The following is a 14,612-nucleotide window of genomic DNA, read 5'->3' on the forward strand; positions in this document are numbered from 1 at the left end:
CTGACATCTTATAAGCCCAAATATTAATGGGCAGATCTATAATAAATAGAGATGCACCGATTCCAATTTTCTTGGCCAATTCCAATTTTTGTAAGGGTCTAATCTGCCAATTCCAATTTTGGCTGATTCCGATTTTCAGTTTTTCCAAGACCCATAATTGACAGCATTCAAAAACCTTTTTGCAACTTTTCTTGTAAAAATAAATTGGATGTTCATAATTAAACACTAAAATGATAAAACATTTATTAAATACTATTTTACATATATTCTCCAGAAGTCCTCCAGGTTACAGCCAGGCCTTATGGTAGTATTATATTAAGATCTCAAGGTCTCGCAGAATTTCATGGGATGTGATTTCACATGATCTCATGTGGAAGCAGACAGACGTGGTGCAACAGTTTGCTGTAGTAAACCTTTGCATTGAGAAAAACAGAAGCAGAATGTGAAATGAAATGTTTGAGGAGACACATGAACATGGGTTATTTATTCTTCAGCCAGAACAGGAGGTGAGATTTTATTTTAGCAGACTGCTGCTGGCTAACATTAGCCTGAACAGCTATAAAGTTTATTGCTGTTTGGCAATGCTTGCTACTTGCTCAGCTGCTGCGTCTCCTTGTAGACAGTCTGTTTTGTCTTTTTCCTGTTGTTGGAATCGGTCACTAACACCGACTTCATGCAAGCATGTGTCTAAGTGTGTGTGTCTGTGATCAGCGCTGTTGTGTGTGTGACGTTATGGTCAGTTTGTCTGTTGCATGCATGATGTGACCATCGTGCAGAACATGTGTGTGAATATGACCGGCAAAGAATCAGATATGTGATGCTGACTGGCCGGGTAACATTAGCTGCATTCTAACAATGTTGAAGTGTGAAATGACTGGGCAATCGCTTGACCAATAGGAAGGTAATTTTCATCCCAGTCATGTAGTTGCTTGTTATTTCTCCAGAAATGGCACCATCTACATCATCAGAGTCTTCTGGTAAAGAATACTGACTTTTGTCACTTTGGTTTAAAAAAATAAATCAATAAATGATGGCATTTGTCTATTTTTGACAGTTCTAAAAAAGGATGCATTGATTAAAATGACAACATTCATTTACTTTTTGCTTCTTTTTGCTTCCCTGAATGTTTTGTTTGTATGCCTCCTGGTGTTTGAGAGAATATGATAACAGATAGCGCTCTTCACTAACTGTTAGTTACATGAATAATCAAGGGCCAATGGAGAAACTCTATCACTTGACAGACCAATGCTGAAACTTATTCATTCACTCAGTGCAACTCCAGCAACTACATGCCCCATTTTTCTGTGGTCTAGCCAAAAGACTGTATTAGGTGTTTTGTTTTCTTACCATTATTTCATAAGATAGGCTAAACATATCAACATGAATTAAGAGCAGTGGCCAATGACACACACTTCTTTCCTATTGGTTAAGGCTGTGACTCCACCCTCTAAAAACTCACCAAAGTTGAACTCGACACAAAGAAAGGAAGCAACATTGCGCATGTGTGACCAGGCCCATATAGGTTTCTGACACGCCAAAGCCGAAGAAGTTCACGCTCCCCCACCACCCCACAGTTATTATCGATCATTCACAGTAACTGGGGAAGCAGCTGAACTGTAGTGAAATAAAGGTGAGCATTACAGCATCAGCAAACTCATTTGTTTATTTACCCTACATAAATCATGTTCATTTAATTTTGCTTCGCTCTATGGCCTTCGTGCAGTGGCTCTATCCCTCCCTGACCCCCCACACCTTTTTATTCTTGGATAATACACTTGGCCATATTGCAGTTTCAATTATATTTCAATTAATTGTGCAGCCATATTATCAATATCACCGCACAAGGAAGACCATACAAGTGAATTAACACTGCATGCAGACGTGCTTTACAAATCCATGAAAAAAACTGCAGGCACAATTCAACTGCTATTCTCCTGCAATAAGGTTTATTCATTGTGGCATTGTTGTGTATCTGGCATGCATGTCTCAACTTGTGTGTACATGGAGGGTGACAAGATGCAAGCAAAGCTGGTAATGGGTTCAGACGTTGTTTCAGCTTAATGATGTTTGCCAGCCTTTTCCCTCCACTCACAGAGAACAACAACAAAACGCATGGAAAGTGATTCCTTGTGTCAACATAGTTCATAAGTATAACCACAGTAAAATCCCAGGGGGGGTTTGGCAACAGGCCACAGAGGCCATGCTCAAACATCTTACAAATAAAATGGCTTAGTATCTTTTTGTACACCAATACATTACTTAAAAATATTAACACTGTAAGGTCAGATGCAGTGTGTTAAATAAATCATTCATAGATTGCCTTTCAAACTTAGATTAATATAACTGTGCATCAGTCCGTGATTAGAAGACTGCTCTGACAGTTTGATTTCAGAAAATCAATATGTGTAACTAACAGCTTTGTTCAAATCTATGTAAACAAGTGAGTTCCCCCACATTACACATTGAAGACACTCTCTATCAAGCATATGTCTGTGAAGGCTTGGACACCTGATCAATGGCAAAACACATCCGCACTTCCCCCAAGGCTGCTGTCTACCTTTGTGTCAGCACTACCCTTGAGGATTCAGTTTGCCACCCAGCATATTTCAACTTTGACCATATTCACAGCAACCTTTCAAATTCCTTTCAATGAGACTGACTGAATATTTTAGGAAGCAGGAACTGTGAAGAAATCAATTGGATCAAAACTCTAAAAACATATCGGAAACACTGCTGGAGTGGTATTTAATTACTGAGGAAGTATATGCTGATCCTGTACACTTTAACCACAACTATCGGGAGTATTTTACAGAAAAGCCATTTCCATCCTGGTCCGTAATGTGGCATCCAAGGAGCAAGGCCAATAAGGCGGTTCATTTATCAACCTGAAAGTTTTCATTAGGACCAGCGCCTTGTTCCATTCACTTATTCGGCAGATTTATTTACCTTTGACTCATTTGGCTTTTTAAAGGAGGAGGTCCAACTGCTGTAAACAGTCTGTCCAGACAAGAAAACGCCCATGACACAGCATCACTTTATCTTGTCTTCAGGTATATTTTATGCATTCCCATTTTCTATAAGTGGACATCAACCTTGTATTGAGATAACAGGCCTACCAGTTTTTAAAGGACTACAGAAAACACTTCACTTACTTTGATAGAGCCGTCGCACCTTCCATGGGGGTGTGCTTTGTCCAATACTTTGTCCGTGACTGACCCCTTGACTAGACTGCAAATGTCAAGTCAGCGTCACGCTCTTGTGACGACAGCGTTCACACCACATAGAAGCGTCCATCTATGTGGGCTTCATATTTTACACGCATTTCAAAGCGTCCAGCAGCAAAGGAGCAGCCAAACAATATACAGTTTTCCTGAATATTCCTGATCAATTTTTCCATCAACATGGTGTACATGGTTGCACAATAAAGTTGTTGAGTGGCAGTAAATGTACAGTTAGCCCATGAAAACACAGCAGAAGTCCCTGTATCTTGCCCATCTCAAAAACTAGACTAAATTAAGACTATGCTGAACTACTTCAGGGTCTAAACTAATATTTTATTTAATTTGCTCCATCAAATCTCAGGAAATAAAGAAAAGATTAAAATTTCCTAAAGCTGAAGATGACAACTTTAAACAGCTTGTTTTATCCAACTTATGGACCAAAACCCGAAGATATTCAGTTAACAATTACATGAACAAAAAAAAGCATGACACAATTTAGAAGGTTGCTCTAGTTAATGTTGGGATTTTTGGTCAATTATCAAAATAATTTCAAAATCAGTTTATGTTGATCAACTAAATATAGACAGAGGTGCACCGATCACACAAATACAGAATTTAATTTGGGAACAGGCATAAGTTAGTGTACTGATGTGCACTGCACAGCAGTAACATAGTTTGAGTAACCTCTATAGTTTCATGCAAACAGCATCGGAGTGGAGGGGAGAGTAAAACATCAAGAGAAAAAGCGTGACTTCATTCATTCATTTAGTCTTTAATGGAGACATCATTTTCTCAGGGAATATTGTGCCTGAAAGAATTACACAGTAAAAGTTAGGCTTATTGGGAACCAATCTAAATGTGGATGGTATTATTATATATCTCACTGTGCAATCGACTCTAACTTCATAATGATGAGTCAATGATGGGAGTTTTTTTTTTTTCTTTGCAGTGTTATTGCAAAATTCAGTGTTTCTGCTATCTGTTAGTATACATTCATTTAGTCATATTGGGCTGCCAACTTTGCCAACTTTATATATATCCAATTAGTTCCACACTGGGAGGTATAAAGTGTTGGAAATTTAGCAAAAAGTATAGTACTATTATTGGACTGGGACTTGGTGTCAGTACATCCCAACTAATAGACTATGTTTCAGGTCTTGTGTGCTTTGTCTGTTTGTCAAAAGAATTCAAACTAAATGTTAGGTCAATAAATAAAAGTGTTTAGATTCATTTATACAGCTACACACTGCATTGTACAGTCTATTGAAATAGAACTGAATCAACTGTCCAGTAATGCTTAAAAAAATGTTCAGCCATCATGCATTACTACAATATCTTTTAAGTTTGCTGTGTGAGTGTTTTGAAAGAAAGAAGAAAGTGGCCCTGAAGTGTTATTCTCATCTCAAACATCAAAGCACTGGATGTAAAATATACCTTTTTAAGCGCCAGTGGCTATTTTAATTATTTTTTTTCTCTTTACGTGTCTTAACATACTTTGAGAGTGGCACATGATATGTGCAACAAAGAGGATCCATTAGCACTAGAAAGGAGCCTCTATTTAACGAGACAAAACCAGTCTCCTCCAAGAAAGAACAAGACAAAAGAAGTGAGGCACGTGTATGGAAAACAGGCAGTTACATGCACAGACCCAAGGCTCCCTCAGCTGTCTCATTTGCAAAAGCCCATGATTAATTGAGATGTATAATAAATGCTGAGAGGATTAATTCCATCACAGAGATGGCGAGACAGAAGGCTTTGACATTTGTGGGAGTCAACACCTTAGCCAAGCAAGACAAAAATATCAATTATCTTGACTTAGGCGAGTCACTGGTGTGGTTTTAACCTATAAGAAGGATTTTGTTTTGACACAGACATGATGATGATAAGAAAACTGAGCCAGCAATAAGCAGCCACGTAATCTTCCTGCTCAGTTTTGATTCCAGAGGTAACAGCGGCAATAGTCCTGGTGGATGAAAAGCTGTTTGATGTTTCCAGGTATGAGGCTGAAGTCACTTAAGCTTTCCAGCAATCTGACAACAAGCAGCTCTGGGTGGAAAGATGGGCTTGTTGTAATAGAGTTTTTGGTGACAGTGAGGAACGGGGAGCATGGACTGATAGTAATGATGTTATCAGTCACTGTGTGATCTAGCACTGATAGATGAAGTGTCTGCTGAGCCGTCTGAAGGCAGTCAGTGAGTGGTAAACATGAGAGCTGTCAACATTACCGTAGCAAAAGGCTGATTTTCTTAACTACCTACCTAATGTGCTGAAATAAAGTAATTTCTCAGATATCATCCATCACTGTGTGAAGCAGAGTTAGTCAATGTCTACCAAAATTGCTCATAATGATGTCCACAGTGATACATCACAGATGGATTATGATATTACTGGGGTTTTGTGGGTGGGGGGGTGCCCCACAGCAGAAAGCCAACTTGCTCGCCAGACACTGCACCATTGCTACAATGGCAACTTCCAACAAATAACAGCAGCATGACTGAAAGAAACACACTAACAGTCACCTGCAGAAAATAAACCCAGCTGCCAATTAATGTAACTGGTTTGGGTTCTCCTAAAAAATAATAGGAAGCGGAAAATAATCATCAGCAGCAGCTTCTTTTTATTTACTCTCCCACATGTCAAAAATGGAACTAAACTCCTGCCTTGTGACTCTGAGGGGACACACTACCTGAAATATGGAAGGCTTTTAAATTACGTGATGTTAGGATGGTAGAAGGCTCAGTGATCCATGACTGTCAGCCATCTGCAATGGACGACAGCATCATCCATTCATCATCCAACCCTAGTGTGAACTTCATTATTGTAATCACTAGGGGGTGGGAATCTCTCACCTCACGATTGGATTCCAATTCTGAGGGGTACGATCAGATTAGAAAATTATTATCAATGCATCTTGACGCAATTAAATGTTAAGATGGTCAGACTGACATTTGAGCATGTGCAGCCATCTTCATCAAAACTCAAAAGATGAATGTGAAAACATGGCACATGTTTATGTCTGTTACATTTCACAGCAGTAAGGAACATACAGCCAATTATTACATTACATTACATTAGCGAATTGGGTTTTATATTCCCAATTACTGACTTTTCTGCATCAGTTCATAATCTTTCAAGAGAGAATTGCAATACATTTAAGAATCAATTCTTCCCTTCACCCTTGAGCCCCTTTTACACAAGACAAAAAAACCCACCACCGCCTGCTCACATCTTTTCGTCAAAGGCAAAGGGGACAATCGGCATTCAGTCCCAGGTCAAATGACTCTGCAGATGACGCTGGTACTTATCGTCTCCAGCTCCAATCGGCAGGAATGTTAACAAGACACTCGGATGGGCACACTATTTTCATCCATTTTCAGCAGTTAAGGCTTGTCACCTCTTCTGCTCTTTTTTTCATCTGCTGCTTGACTCAGTTTGACTCAGTGCTGCAGCTCAGTACAGTACAGAGTTTACAGCTGCTTGAAGGTGTCTATTTACTGAGGAAGGGCTCGTATTTAGACAAGCCACTGAATGATGTATATTATTACGAAGCAGCAAAATCAGGAAATGTTGTTTTCATCAATGGTAACTTTACACGACTCCTATTAGCTAAAAGCTAACGCAAGACAGGCACATACCTGAAAGTACAAACAGCAACCTTGAACCACAGAGATTAATCTAATCTACATACCTTGTAGTCTGTGTGCGGTTATGTGTACTGCACTGTGACAGTCCAGCACAAATAAACACACCATAATAGCCTTTGAACAATCATGTTCAACCCCTCTCCCTTGTAGGAGCACACTTCATCCAGGTGTGTAACACAAAATTTCCTGCAGCATCTTATAGTGGACGTACCCTGCCTTGCCTGAAATAACCTCCAGTTGTGTCTGCAGAAATTAATATCAGAATGGATCTATTAATTATGATTAATTAATAATTAAATTTTCAATGAAGGGAATAACTGTTTAAAATGTCAGCAAATCCTTGAATCTCACAAATTAAACCTACAGAATTTATGGCTTTTTTCACTATTTGTTGCTTGAAAAATGATTGAAATATTATCGAAACAGATTCATTAATCGACTACTGGTTTTTGCTCTAAATAATACACTTATTAAGCTTCAGGAAAAATAACAGACACTACATCACATGGCAAAGGCCACAGTAATTAATGAGAGAGGCTCTTATTCAAAGCATCATCCAGTACCAACACTGATAACAAGACGTGTCAGTATGTGTCTGATTCAGCTCAGCAGGTGACTGATTGTGTTCAACACCTCCAATAACCAATTTCCTGGGAGAATTCCTACTACATGTCACTTTAAGCCAGAATCTGTGTACACATGTCTGTCAAAGACATACAGATACACTGTGCACCTCCTGTCCTCCAGGTCATAATGTGGTCAAATATAAGAACACACGTGGACTCACAACCTACTCTCTTGTTCTTTGCAGTACTCTGATGAAATCAAAATCAAAAGTAATCCTGTTTGTACATGTTTGTACATTAAAAGATTCAGATTTTTAGTCTTTTTAAGAACTAGAATTGACAGAATATACAAACTTTTTTCTAACATTTCTTTAATGGAAAATTAAATTCAAGGTTCATAATAAAACACTGGCAAATAACTTTTACATTTTCTGCAGAAGTGTTCTAGGTTACAGCCAGACCTTATTATTATTATTATATTATTATTGTATTAAGAATATGTACCAGAGGGAGCATGATCGCACAAGATCTCAGAGTGAACATGATTTCACGTGATCTCATGTGGTAGCAGGTAGAAGACAAGTATGGTGCAACAGTTTGTTGTAGTAAAGCCTTGCGGTGAGAAAAACAGAAGCAGAAGCTAAATGAGTCTGGATGAGAAAATGTTTGAGGGTTGTTTATTCTTGAGCCAGAACAGGAGGTGAGATTTTAACTGTCTGCTGCTGGCTAACATTAGCCTGAGGGGGTAGGAAGTTTACCATTGTTGGAAGACACTGTCAGCTGCTCAGCTTTTTGTATATCGTCTGTCTTCTCTTTGTCCTGTTCTTGGAATCTATCAATAATGCCGACTTCATGCAAGCAAGCATCTGAGTGTGTGTGTGTGTGTCTGTGACCAGCGATGTTACTGTCTGTGTCGCTGCGTGCATGAGGTGACCATCGAGCATAGCATGTGTGTGAATTTGATTGGTACAGAATCAGAAATGTGATGCTGGCCAGTAAATTGTAGAGAAATGGATAAACTGTAGAGTACCATTAGATTTCTCTCTTTCTGCTGTCATTCTGCGAGTCATCACACTTAGACAACACAGTTTTCCAGCAGTCTATACCAGGCCAGTGTTTCCCCTATAGTGTATTTGGCAGAGCGCCCCGCCCTCCCAACAGACGCCCCCGCCCTGCCAACGTGACGCCCACACAGAAATTCAAGCTGTAGATTTTTTTTTAATTCCATTGTTTAATTTATATTTTAAAAGGACCTATAACTTGTGTTCTTTTTATCAAATAAAAAAGCTAACTCTAATTTGTGCAATTTCAGAGTCGGATGCGTTACTATTGTTTCATTACATTCATTACAACGCATTTCTCCGGGCGGGTCACCCCCCTCGCTCCTCTCTCACAGCACACACCGATGCACTGGAACAGACACACCCACCCACACTCAGAGAGCGGAGGAGAGAGAGTTTCAGATCGTTAAGGTAAAAAAACACCAACAAACAAACAAAAATTGTAAATGGACGACTGGAGGTTCCCCAAATGTTCGCAAAAATATCGGCATTTTTTTAAACGAACCATACATGGTGAGGCGGGGAGCACAGGTAGCTCTGCAGCCAGTGTTAGCCAAAATGAGAGCATCTCTCCCAGCCCCAACCACAGCACTTGTTAATCTCCTGCCCCTGTTAACGTCACCACAACTAGACCCAAACACACCTGTTCAGCCCTCCAACCGAAGCACGCAGTAAAAAGCTGCAGACGGGTCACCACCGTCAGTCTGGCTTTGATCCAGCATGGCTGTCAGACTGTAGATACTCCGCATGGCTGTACAAGAGCGAACTTGGTGAGTCCATTGATTAATGTGGATGGATGGATGATGGATGGATGGATGGATGGATGGATGGATGGATGGCAGCACGGCGCCAGGATTTTAATTTTGGGTGGGCCACGGTAACTTCGGATGGGCCTTTTAATTACAAAAGTTAACACTGTTTCCAACTGATAATCTCACTTTAACAAAAATCACTGGTATCATACTGTGGATGGCGACGAGCACTTCCAGTTGATTATGACACTTTTAAAATCTTTTGAACAGTTTCAGTCTGCAGTTTATATTTATTTCAAATGGCACAGAATATCTCCTTATCTAAGTTTTCACTATGGATCAGTATATCAATTCATTAAGAAAACTGTCATTTTATTCCTTTTAATGCATTTTCATTTGATCTGGCTGGATTACTCTTTAAATTGATTGTAAGAAGAGAGAGAAACTAAGCGATCAGAATAATGGGTGAGCTACAATGACTTTTAACAGGAGAGAGAGAGCACGCGGCAATGGGGTCCTTTGGCGAGAGGGTCCACGCTCATTCCAGCCCAGGGACCCCTGCCAGAGCAAAAAGGCTAGGGGAAACACTGCAGGCTTAAAATCTAACCCACCACTGGTTATCTGTGCAGCCTTTCACTTGATGTTGCATCAGAATCTCAACAAAAGACCATATTGACAAGAAAGAGGCTGAGCTGAAAACGGTGAAATCAGCTGGAGCAGTGCAGGTGGTGCATCAAGGCCACTGTCACCACAGGGCATACAATTTTTTTGTGGGGCATAAGGCCAAAGTGAGAGGGCACAGTAGCCACAGCCGTCGGGAGCACAGTGAAATTCCTGCTCTGAATTGTACATACAATATTAGCACAATTTGGCAACACTAAAGCACAGAATGCCCCATCAAAAATGGTTCTTAAATCCCTTGATCACTGAAACTCTGCTCCATTCAATACAGATTAATCATGTATTGAAAATCTTCAGAAGCAAAAAACAATCCAAATAATTTCAAACTGTGGACAATCCCAGAATATATCAAGTGCCATTAACAAACTAAATGATGGCTGAAAATAACAATATTTGACATGTTTAGCAAAGACCTTTTTTCACAATGCCAAAAGCCTGTGAATTAATAAAGACAAAACTGAAGTTCAAAGGGTTAACAATCATCTTACACTGGGGCTGTGTATGTCAAGAATCTTGCAATATGACACATATCATGATACAGAGGTTACTAGAGCTGCAGCACTTAATCAATTGTTGAACAATTACTAAATTAATCGCCAACTTTTCTGATGATCACTTAATCTGTTTGAGTTTTTTCTGAGATTATTTTCAGGGTTGTTGGCTAAACAACATATTTCAGGACATCGCTTTGGAAAATACTGATGAACACTTTTCACCATTTTCTGATATTTTATAGGCAAACAACCAGTAATGGATTAATCGAGAAAATGATCAACTATGAAAATAGTTGCAGCTCTAGACTAGAGGTCCCGATTAAATATATTGCAATATACTGCAGTACTGTAAGCAAGGTGAAATATTGCTGTTTTTTAATCTGATTTTAGGCAAACTGTCATCCTATACAGAACAAAATGCCACGCACATTATATTTGAGCTGAAAAAGCTTACTTTTTTATGCAATCAGAACAGTGAAGCTAGATAACAACACTGCTACCTAGTGGTCAAGGGTTTAAACATAATATAGAATGAACCACTGCCACCAATCTTTGCACATATCATGATATCACACACAGTGTTTTTGAGAATCAGTACGTTACAACAAAACACAATATTGCGACTGATACCAGAGGGACCTTAAATGGACCAAAAATATGTCCCTTTCCACTAGTATCTGCACCACTGCAACAGCATACTGTGAAATCTAAACCTGTGCTGTTTGTGTTTATTATTATTCTCAAACAATGGTGACTTACAGGAATTTGGCAGGAGATATTTTTACTGCTTCTTGAGCATTCCCAGCGTTAAAACATTGCCAGCAATTCCCAGTTTTAGTATCTGGAGCACTGTTCAGCTCTACAATGAAGCAGCAGGTGCACAATCTTTCAAATGCACCTGGATTGATGGCATCTGGACCAAAATGACAGCAGACTTGTTTACAAAAAAGTCAATATCACACTGCTGATGTATTTCAACCACATTCTAATGCTTTATGGTGGGAAGAAAACTCATCAAGCACAGTAAAACTCAAGGAGGGGCCCAAGACTGTTTAATAACTACTGTCATTTAATTTAAACGACCTTTATTTAACTCTGATTGAAATCAGATCTCCATGACCACCTTGTTATAGTCCTGGCAGACTACTTGGAGTATGAAAAACTGCTGTCCTGAATTGCAATTTGTCAAAGCCTCAAGGCTAATTCATGCTGATTTTCACAGCATACCATATGAGCCACTTGCAGAGCAGCTATTCAATTACTGCTACCAGCGGCTACAAAACATCCAGAGCTCGTTCTGTGGAGGTTACACCATCAACCTGTTAAAAAGGCAGGCTGGAAATTTGAAATGAGCATTTGTGAAATAACGGTTATCGCTGACTACAACAAGTCTGCAAAAGCCTCTATTTCACAACCACAGAAAATGGTGAGTCCTCAGCCATGAAATGAGAAGTGTAAGACAGAAACTAGAAGTAGTAAGATGCTTATCCATCCTCGAGGTAATAATGGGTGCATCCGGTATTTTAAGTTATTAATATCTCACAGTCGCAGATGGAACATGATGGAAAACAATAATATGGGCAGAATATCTGACGAGTAAGTATGAAAGATAAATGCCAGCTAAGACTGCATGATTTGGTAAAAAAGTTGTGATTATTTTTGCTGAAATTGTGATACAATTTGTGGAAATGATCAGTTTTGTAATACGATTTTCATATTCACTAAAAAAAAACTATGTGATGATGTGATATTGTTTGAGGTCTGTACCAAATAAACATGTTTTCTTTCATCAGAGAACAAGATTTTTAGTAGCATTACAGTGCATTATTGTGATGCCATTTTCTCGTACATTTTTTCCTTTTCCAAAAAAATGTAATTTACACTTCAGATATTACTCTTGGCCATATTGTGATTTTATTGTGATTGAGATAAACTGTGCAGCCCTAATGTCATTTGTAGATCCTTGTTCATTGTAAAAGTTGAGTGTCACTCATCTTAGTATACTCCCTCAGAGAAAATAATAAAAGCGCCACACACGCATGCACGTTCCACATGAAGACTTCATTCAGAAAATAAGCTAAAGTCTGAAACAGTGCCTGAGAAGACATTTTATATTTGGTCACTGCCTAAAAATAGATGTTTCTGATGTGAAGCAACTCCACCTGAGTTGTGCTTTCTCATTTATGTCAGTCTAAGAAGTAGATATTTCTTATTGTATCTCCATCATTAAAGGGATAGTTCACCCAAACATGAAGATTCAGTCATTATCTACTCATATTCATATTAGTCCTTATGCTGATTTAAGGTCGGATTTAGTTTTTTAGTCTATAAAACACTACTGCAGTTTCACAGGAAAGCAGCATTGCAGAAACAAACAATTGAAGTGAATGGTTTGAGAACATAAAAAAACAGCCAAAAAAAACATTAAATGCATCTATACTGCTTATCTGGAGTAATCCAAGTCTCCCAACATGCTGTTCACTTGCCATGCACCAAGCTAAGGATCTACGGTGAGAATTTTAGCTAAAAATCATGGTGTAAATGAAATGGCTTTAGGAGACTTGGGTTATACCAAATGAGATATATGGAAGCATTGTGTGATTTTTGTTTTTTATTTTTGCTTGAAAACTGGTCACCAGTCACTCAAATTGTTTTGGAGGTTTACCTGTTAAATACCAGCAGTGTTTTGGGGACTAAAAAAAATGAATAAAATCCAACCTTCAATCGACAGGAGGGTGAGTAGATAATGGCTGAATTTTCATTTTTGGGTGAACTATCCCTTTAAGTTGTTAATATCTCACAGTCACAGCACACAATGGAAAATAACAGCGTGGGCAGAATATCTGACAAGTGAGGATGAAAGGTAAATGCCATTTGTAGATCATTGTTCATTGTGAAGGTTGAGTGTCACTCATCTCAGTATGCTCCGTCTGAGAACATAATAAAAGCGACACACGCGTGCAAAATCCAAATGAAGGCTACAGATATACACAGAAAATGAGCAAAACTCCGAAATAGTGCCTCAGAGGACATTTTATATTTGGTCACATCTGAAAATAGATGTTTTTGAAGTGCTTTCTCGATGTAGACAGTGTAAGAAGTAGATATATCTTATTGCACCTCCATCACTGATTAAAAATACCTTAAACGTCAGCAAAATAAAAATGACAGCGCTAGTTTTAGACACGAAACGCTAAAAAAGAGACGACTGACAACAACGAGGTCAAAATGAGGAGATAGCACCCAAATATTCACCGTGTTTTTGCTTAAAAGTGACAACTGGAAAAAAAAGAAAAAGATTTTCGACCAAGAAAGATCGAGGAACGGACGTACTCGACCACCTTGCACGGACTTGCGCAACAAAGTTTCCCGTTAGGTCAGGAGTGTTTTCAACACGGAAACACAAATGTAGCATGTTTGCTAACTTCATACAACATGTAAACACTCCGCTAAGTTCCACACAGCAGCGATGTCAACTTCGGCAGACAACACATCGCTCGGGTGAGCACGGCTGCACCGTTACACAAAAGAAAGCCGAGAAAGTCCACAGCTAACTCTGCACACACACACACACACACACACACACACTCGAGCAGGAAAGAAAAAGACTAACGCCTTTACTCACACTGAAGAAGAAGAAGAAGAAGTCCGAACGGTCCCGTAGCAAGAAAAAAAGCAGGTACACGGTCCTCAGCGCTCCACAGACAGCCAGAGCTCCACATCCAGCAGTCTTCATTCCCTCTCCTCCTCCTCCTCCTCCTCCTCCTCCTCAGCTCGCCGCCTCTACAGCTGCTGGAGAAGTTTGCTGACGTCAACAAGCACTCGGTCTCAACCGGCGGAGCTCTGTGGTCGCAACTTGAATAATACATGGAAGAGGAGGGGAGAGACCAGACGCGAGCGGAAAGAATCGGGGAGGCAGGGACCACATTAGAGGCTACCCTTTCACGACAATGGGTACTTTCATTTTTTTTAATAAGGAGAAGAAAAAAATCTGAATTGAGTCGACATAATGCATACATTTCCATGAAGACTTAAAAAAAGAGTAAGTAAATCTCATTGACACACAAATCTTTGCCCTGCTAAAGAAAGTTACGGGGCAGGCAGCCTCTTTGCCTGTTTAGACAGAGGCAGAGGCTGTCTTTAAGTAACATACCGAGGACCCCCATCATATATGTCCTCTGCAGTCATTTGAC

The 14,612-nt window shown here is 39.4% G+C and overlaps 1 protein-coding gene across 2 annotated transcripts in view; it reads right to left on the reverse strand.

Moving 5' to 3' along the window:
• gulp1a (GULP PTB domain containing engulfment adaptor 1a) overlaps positions 1 to 14,211 on the reverse strand; it is a 136,980-nt gene extending 122,769 nt beyond the window's left edge. The window contains exon 1 of one of the 2 annotated variants that reach the window (XM_084724233.1): positions 14,045 to 14,211. The gene's annotated coding sequence lies outside the window, so the exon portion shown is untranslated. The remainder of the gene's footprint in view (positions 1 to 14,044) is intronic. The other variant, XM_084724235.1, reaches the window with a different exon arrangement.
• Between the last annotated feature and the right edge of the window lie 401 nt (positions 14,212 to 14,612).

This window comes from Lutjanus erythropterus, chromosome 8 (genome assembly GCF_056507025.1).
Source record: "Lutjanus erythropterus isolate fLutEry1 chromosome 8, fLutEry1.hap2, whole genome shotgun sequence".
In the NCBI taxonomy this organism is placed as follows: domain Eukaryota; kingdom Metazoa; phylum Chordata; class Actinopteri; order Lutjaniformes; family Lutjanidae; genus Lutjanus; species Lutjanus erythropterus.